General features: G+C 43.7%; 1 pseudogene; it reads left to right on the top strand.

Annotated features, from left to right (window-relative positions):
• The first annotated feature begins 4,253 nt into the window (after positions 1-4,253).
• LOC120652457 lies at positions 4,254-8,411 on the top strand (annotated as a pseudogene).
• The last annotated feature ends 373 nt before the right edge of the window (positions 8,412-8,784 follow it).

The raw sequence follows: 8,784 nt of genomic DNA, 5'->3' as shown, positions 1-8,784 counted from the left end.
GTCACTACCCTTCTATTTATGAATTTTGAGTTACCACTCTCTTCTGTGTTCTTGGATTGTTCTTCCAACCATCATATATATATATAATCAGGGAGCAAAACAAGCTCAAATAATTCGTAATTCATCAAGGAGAGTTGAAAAGTACAGAATAACTCAAATAAAACAAAACACATAACAATTAAAATAAAGCAAAACACAGAACAATTCAAATCAAGCAAAACACAGAACAATTCAAACACAGAACAATACCTTCGTAATATTACATGCTACAATCTGGTGCAAATACATATCCATACATAACGAAATGTAATTATCACATACAGGTCGGAATACATATCCATACATCTGGTTCAAATACATATGCACACATAACAAAATCTAGACGCGACGGGCTCCAAACTCCGGAGGCAATCCATCGGTGGGATTTCCAAAAGGTCCAACTTCAGCACCAGCATTATCTTCTTGCATTTTAGGGCACTTCTTGTAAGTGTGACCATCTGCTCCACACAGGTTGCATCTTTTTTTCTTCTTTCCTGCCTCAGACTCATCGATTCCGTTACGGATACGAAGTGTCTGCCGTCGACCTACCCCTCTCCTAGCATCTAGATTGGGAATGTACATTGGAGAGATATTTGGTGTAGTGAATGATCCCAGACTGCCTATGCCATATATCTCATGGCCCCAAGTGTGCACAGCGGTTTCTTTTCTGTAATATTGTGAAACAAAAACCCCAGGATCCAACACAGATTCTGAACATGCCGCAATGACATGGGAGCATGGTATGTGAAGAAGCTGTGGCTTCTTGCATCTGCAAAAAACCTTGCCTTCTGACGTTATCAAGCAATCCTAAACGACCCTTTGTCTGCGGACACCCTGCCCTGTCCTGTCCTTGCATGAAACCTCAAATCTTTGATCCTTTGTGCCCATAGAGACCACTCTGTGATATTGAGCCTTTTCAATCTTTTCTTTCATGTAGTTAGTGACCCTATTACAAAAAGTCACACTTGGATCATTAAGTAAGACAGCAGCTGCCTGGTACCGCTCTCTGAAGTACCTTGTGCATCCGTATATGATGAATTCAACTATGCCAACAAGAGAAAATCCACAAACATGACGCATTACCATATTGTAACACTCTGCGTGGTTGGTTGTCTCGATCCCATATCGACGACCACCAGTGTCGTATAGAATTGACCACATCTCCTTAGGTGCATCCTTAATCCACTGTGTGAAAGGTCCGCCGCCGGAACGTCTCCGGCTGGAGGTTGAGGTCTGTTCCTTTAGCAGCTCGGCGCACATGTTATCTAGCACCTGCCACAATGCATCAAACTTCCGTTGCTGATTCTGAGTGCACAATCTCTTGAACAAATTCATAAGTTCCTTATTCTTGAAGCGCTCAAAAAAATTTGCACCCATATGCCTTATGCACCACCTACTCACAACATCTGACCATAGAGGAGGCTGTCCTCGACTTCCTTCATGTAGTTGCCTTATTGCTGCTAGAAGACCAGCATGTCTGTCACTGATGAGGCAAACATCAGGCCTTCCAGCAACAACGTGAATCTTCACACGTTCAAGGAACCAGTACCAGCTCTCTGTGTTCTCATTCTCAACAAAAGCAAAGGCGATGGGAACCACCTGCTTGTTGCAATCAACTCCAATTGCTGTCAGTATTGTCCCCTTATATCTTCCTGTCAAGAATGTGCCGTCAATACATAGAACAGGAAGACAATACATGAATGTCCTCACACATGCACCAAGGCAGAAGAAAGCACGAAGCAGAAACCTAGGTCCCCCATCTAAACTCGGTACAATGTAGGTATCAGCCGCGCTTACAGGATTTCTCTGCACAATTGCTGACAGCATGTGAGGCAAGTTATCATATGATGCCTCATATGTGCCAAATCTCATCTCAAACACCTTTTGTTTTGCCCGCCAAGCCTTTGCATAGTTGATTTTGTATTGAAAACGGTCGTCGGTGTCCCTCATTATCAATTTTGGCTCATAATCAATTTTGTCCAGAATCACCCCATACATCTTCTTGGCAACAAAAGTAGATGTGATGTTACGGTGAGTTTGAGCAACAGCAGTTAATCTACATGTATGTGGTGTAACAATTGAACACTCCCAGTGTGTCTTGTACTTGTCCTTGTAGGCATGTACTCGCCATGTACAATCGCCATTGACACACTTCACCTCATATTCTTTGCTGCTAGACTTGACAACTCTGAATTCCTTCCTCAACGATATAGCCCAAAGCTTCACAGCATCTTTCACAGCTTCAATGCTATGATACTTTGCCCCCTGCACGACCTCATTCTCTCTGTATTCGTACTCATTACTCTTAATATCCTGTATCACTGGATTTCCAAAACTCTTACCTCTCCATTCACCTAGCAACGGGTAGTCCTCATCGTCTGATGAGTCCCCACATTCTTCCATCATTCGAGCCTCTTGGTCTTCATTCTGTACAGCTTCCGCAATTCCAGGTATCCGCTCACCCTCATCAGCTAAACCTTGCGGCTCAGGTTGAATGGCATGCACGTTCTGATCTTCTTTTTCTCCTACCTGATCAGCTATACCTTGCGGCTCAGGTTCTGTGACATGCATGTTCTGATCTTCATTTTCTTGTTCCACTGCTTGGTTCATATGAGATGATGTACTTGTTGATCCTTCACCGAAATGGCCTGCCTTCTGGTGAATCTGAATTAACATTGCAAGAGGCCACCCGCGGTCAAGAGCTGCTTGCATGTAAGTCCGCCATTCTTCGGTGTTTGCTATAAGCATCAACTCCCAGAAATCCCCTTCAGTTCACCAATTTGTCACAGTCTGAACGGTTAGGAAATGAGTCTTTGGATTCACATTGAATATCTCGTGAAACCATTTGCGTATGGAACCAAAACTCCTCTCTAAGGGTTTATCTATTCCGCACTCTCTTCGTTCAAAAGCTGATAGATCTACTCCATACGCATCATGAGAAATATATCCGTCACCATAATGAACTTGAAAACGAAGTTTGCTCGACATATCTGGACACAGAATCATGATATTAAATTGATTGCTAATCTACTGTTTCAACAAAAATAATTACTCGACATATCTGGACACACAATCATGCTATTTGTAAAGCGTAGAAGAATTTTGGTTACCTGTAGTCGCCGGCTCGAAAATCTGGCAGGGCTTCGCCTCTCTCCCTCCCTCTCTCTTTTTTCTTTATTTCTGGAATTGTAGTGATGCAAATGAGGGGTGGGGGGACCAGCCAACCCTTATATAGGGGTGCTAGAGCCGGCCGCCCAGCTGCCGGGCGGCCAGGGGGGCCGGCCGCCCCGCTGCCGGCGACCGGCCTCAGGGACCTGTCTGCATTTTTTTTCGTTCAAGTCCCTGCCGCCCGGCAGCCGGGCGGCCAGGTCCCGGCCGCCCGGCAGCGGGGCGGCCGGGGTATATTCCTGTAAATTTCCAAATCAAATATATATTTTTGAGAAAAACGAAAATAAAAAATATAAAAATAAAAAAACCGCCGAGTTGCCCGGGCCTAGCAAGGCTAGGGATTTCTATTTCCTGAACAGCTGTAGTCATGGAATTGACGAACTGTGCCAGAATCAACTAATCTATACTATAAAAAGGATTAAACTTTCTAATATATTTTGCACCAAAATTAATCTACACGTACCTCTCACAAAACATATTTTAATAGCGAGCTTAGGTGCTTGACAGGAGCCGGTGGAAAAAAAAAACAGCGTCTTCCGAAATGATTCCGCCCAAAACCATTTTTTTTTTTGTCACCGCAGCCTTCTTTACCCGCCCGCCTGTACCCACCCCCGCCTTCCGCGCCTCGCCCCGTCATTCACGCATTGCATTCCTTTCTCTCCGCCTTGCCTCCCGCTCCTCCGCCCCCGTGCGCCCCCATCGCCTTGCTACTCCTGCACCCCCGCGCCCTTGCTTCCCCAGCGCCCGCACCAAGCCTCCTGCTCCTCCGCCCCCATGCTCCTCCGGCCTGTGTGCCCCACACCGCCGCACTACTCCTCCTACACCCCGCGCCCTTTCCTCCCCCGCCCCCGCGCCAATCCTCCGCCACCGAGCCCCTGCCTGGGCGGCTGGGCCTCGACTGAAAACCTAGGATATGGCCGGCGGATCCAGCAGCGGTGGTGGAGGCGGCCCCCTCGGCGACGACGAAGGCATGGTGGAGGTCGTCATAGATGGCGGGGATGGTGGCGCGGATCCAGTGGACTCCCGCGAGAGGCATGGGCGAGGCCATGGCCTCCGCCACCGGCTCCGGCCAACAGCAATCCCCAAGCACAGGTACCTGCCTCTCTCCAATTCGATCATATTCCCTCCTCTTACCGTTCGATTTGACTCAATTCCCAACTCTACTACAAGGGATTGGGAGCCTGATTGATGCCTGATTGGATGGGATCCTTGCCCTAGCAGCAGCAGCAGCAGATGCTGACCCGGGAGCTGGGACCAACAAGCTCGTGTTCGAGGCGGCGCCGCAGCCCATGAGGGAGGACTACATCGAGAACGCCGTCAAGTTTCTCTCCCACCCCAAGGTCAGGGGCTCCTCGACCACAGGAGGTGACGTCCCCTTGGTCTTAGAGGCGAGTACCTAACCCTTTTAGGAAGCTACTCACACAACCTGCGAGCACACAGGTTCGAGCCCAGGTCAGCAGCCTCTCAACTGGAATACTGCTACTGAACAGCTATATGATGGCCCCTAAGAAAGTATATGCCTATATTCACATAAATGTGTATAAAACAAAGTTGATGACTGCTGCCATACGGAACAAGCAGGATGTGTTCAGCCCAACATTTCTATGTTGCAATATTTGTGTGCTTAGTGGTAACCCCTATTTTTAAGTGGAGCAGGAAAGCAAGTACTGACAATGCGCTTATATTATCATATTATATGCTTATTTCTGAAGAGATCTTGCTCAATACTTGGTTGAAAAATAATGTAGGTTAAGTACCATAAATGACTAAATTGGCACCTATGGTTGTTGATGTGAGACTTGCTTGCTCTGCACTATTGAAAAACTACAGGATGGCATGGCATGCCAAGCAGGTTTCCGACAAATTAATTTCAGATCTGTGTTGGACTGTTGATAGGTTGGCAACTTATTGTCTACATTTCATTATTTTATCCGTAGATATGACATGCCACATGTAAAAATTCTTGTGTTGGTTTTTGATCAGTGACATGCCACATGTAGATATAACAGAAATTTCATATCTGTGTTGGTTTTACTACATGGAGAGGTATTCTGCTGAGTCTGTCTGTTGGATAGTAATTATTCATCAGGCTTATTAGTAAATCTGGAAGAGCAAGTTTACGAGATCACATACATTACAACTGGACTAGCTTAGCCTTGCAGTTACTTATTTTAAAGATTTAACTCACACTGTATCTGAACTGGTAGTATCATAGTCACCTTTATGAATTAGAGAAGGAAAATTTGCCCCTGCACCTTGCCCTTTGATTTGACACGGTAACTGTACTAGATTTTTTTTTCATGCTCGACTATCGTAGCCTGCCACTTGAGATGGTTTTGTATGCTTTAAACAGATAGTATAGTATTAACTCGAAGTATCCGGTTGCATCCTTTAATGCAAAACTTCTAACCTGTCCAATATAGCCATGAAGCATGCTCCTGCTTTGAATCCATTATGGGACAATGCCTCTTATGTTCGATATGGGATATAAAGCCCCAGTTATGTTTTCCTCAAAAAAAAAACAAGTGTTTCTGTCCTTGATCCAATTCATGTTCTTTGCACTTGCCTTTTTATTTGGCTCAAGTTAACATTTTATGTTTTTCTCTCATTCCGGAGATACTAAGTTGTTTTCAATAGTTTAATGTTTAGATGATACATGCATCTCCTAGGTTTTATAAGTATCTTTACTTGCACTGTAAAGGTCAGACCATAGTTGCTGAAATTCACTTGCTTGAGTACTTAAGATTCTTCGGTGCAATATTTATTCAACATAACATAAGGACAGACTCCAATGGGTTGATCAGTTTGCACCACCTGATCCCTGCAACTAACCAGAGGTGATAGGTTGATCCAATTTGATGATGTTTTAATATAGACATGTTCCTTTTATGTATACGTTACACCGATGAACTTGAGTATAAGCTATATCTTTTTATGGACAACTTTTTTTCTTTCCTTTGTATGGAGATCTTTTTTCCTATTGAACATGATGTTGTGAAGGTCATGATTTATGCGATATTAATCATTCATATTGATGTAGTATAGCCTTTGTAGGGTGGTTATTCAAGGTGGTTGTTCAGGGTGGCTAACTGTCTTGTTCTCTTCATTTGGTTATTCAGGATCCCAGTAATGGTTATCGCGCTCGACGACGATGACAAACCGGGTATTGTGGCAGGTCTGTTCCTTAGGTTGATTTAATTTAGTTTCTTCGGCAAATTTGTGGCATATCTTCTTTGGGCCTTCTCGATCTGGCGTTGATTTGGGAATCTCTAGATGGCAAGTCGGAAGTGAGGATGCAAAGGAAGAGGAAGAGAAGGCTGTCGTTGTGGGTGAGAAGGACACCAATGCTGTAGGACCAACTGCAGAATGTAGTTCAAAACATAGAGAGAACATCAATAGGACTTCTTTGGGGAAGAAATTGACTAATGATGATGATTTTACAGTTCCTTCAGTCTTATATTATGCGATGCCTCCACATTCCACTCAAGAAAAGGTCGCACCCTTCCCTACCACAAGTCCATATAAGAATGTGGCTGCATTATCTAAATCGTCTACAAAATGTTCTAACACTGACAAGAGACACTTAGAAGGAATGAAAGTTTCTGATGTAAAATCAAGGGAGTCTCCTGGAATTAAGGAGAAAGAGCCAACAAAAGTGAGGATAGACTTGGAAATCGAAGAGAGGACTTCATCATTTCAAAAATCAAAAGAGAAATATAGTGTTGGGGAGACAAGACCTAAAAGTATCTTTATTCAGGGACAGGCTGAACAAATATAATGTTGCTGATAAGCAACATTCTGAAATTGAGAGTTCTCATAGTAAGAGCAGGAAGGAGAATGCTGTTGAGACCCAGAACCCTCCAAAAGCTAAAATGGCACCATCATCTAAGCCATATGCTTATATGGAACAGAATGGTAATTCTAATATGTTGGAGCATGGTTTAAGAGAGAGGTGAGAAGAGGAAAAGGTCACATCATGGTGTGGTGCAAAATGATGATTTGTCTTATTCCTCGGTGGAATCTCTACCTGAAATGGAGATTTCTCCAGATGATGTTGTCGGTGCTACTGGCCCAAAGCATTTTTGGAAAGCCAAAAGAGGTATTGTCAAGTATCGAAAAATCGAGCCCATGTTCTTACTGTTTTAGTAATATTAAATGGTCTGTGAGCACATACTGTGTTGGTGACCATTGCATGAGTTAGTGTCTGGTTGACTGGGCTAAACAGTTTATGTCCATCATATCTTCTCTGAGTCAGGATTCTTTTACTTTGCCATTGAACAATTTATCACTGTTTTCAAGCTTTGTTCCTGCTATAACCACAAATGGAGCTGTATGGATTAGAACATACCCTTCTAAATACTGCTTCATTTCAAATTCACTCTCAACACATGAACTAGGAGCTTAACTACAGGTAGACAAGAAAAGATGCAAATTGGTGTACCTTGTCCTTGTGCGATGTCATATAGTGACTGCCTTTCCTTCTTTGTCAGATGTGCTTCAAATATTAAATTTAATCTCTTTATAAATTCCTTTTTCCCATTGTTTACACTCGCTTTTCTTTAAACTCTATACAGTCAGCAGAGGGTTTTTGCTGTCCAAGTATTTGAGCTGCATAGATTGATCAAAGTGAGTCTGCGGCAAATAAATGAACTTCTGCTAGCTCATGCTTATGGGCATGTGAACTTACGTGTAATTTTGAGTTTAATATGTGATTTAACCATTGTTTGTGTTGATTTGCAAGCAGGTGCAGAAGTTGATCGCGGCATCTCCACAGCTACTGATTGAGGGGACCCATGCCTTGGCAAATCCTTGGTGACAAGCAAGAAAAAGCTGCCTGGAGCAAATGCTGAAAAGCAGCTTCAATCTGCTAAAAACAAGTATGACGTGCAACCAATTCTGCATCAGCAAGAGCACGCAAAAGATAACACCGAAGCAAACCAGCCTTCACCAACTTAAGATGATGCGGTTGGGGTCCAACCGTCCAACATAACAATTAAGCTGCAGCAAATGGTGTTGTTACCAGTAATCCTCCCACAATGCCTACTCCTGACAACATGCAGAGCAGTTGGTGCGTTCCTCCACCTTGCTTGCAAGGAGCGAAAATAGCTCCATTGTAAAAAAAGTCATTGTTCACTAATGCATGGAAATTGCAGAACTGTGCATACGATCCTGGTATGAACCGATTACAAGTAGTTATTACAAAAGCAAGAGTCACTAAGTAAACCCCCATTAAAAAAGGATTCCTGTCAAGCATCTTGCCTTTAGATGCTGCCTGCAGAGCACCTGGTAGGCCTGCAAATATCTGAGTTCCATATAAAAACCTCAACCTATCCAGCCAAACAAATTTATATTTATAAATTACAAATGCAATTGCATTGGTGCACGACTAGCCATATAACCTAAATTGCTCCAAGAGAATTCAGTTACAGCAGTACCCATGAACAAAGTGGGGGTCATTTACGCGATCTTTGTTCCCTGCTATGTCATGAGTTTAGTGCCGCAGCTGAGCAAGTGAAGGGGAATGACAGTCTTCCCCAGTTTGACTTTAGATTCTTGTTTGAGGTGTCCAATCTCATA

The sequence above is a fragment of the Panicum virgatum genome, chromosome 1K (assembly GCF_016808335.1).
Source record: "Panicum virgatum strain AP13 chromosome 1K, P.virgatum_v5, whole genome shotgun sequence".
Lineage (NCBI taxonomy): Eukaryota > Viridiplantae > Streptophyta > Magnoliopsida > Poales > Poaceae > Panicum > Panicum virgatum.
This window is presented reverse-complemented; position numbering and strand designations above follow the sequence as displayed.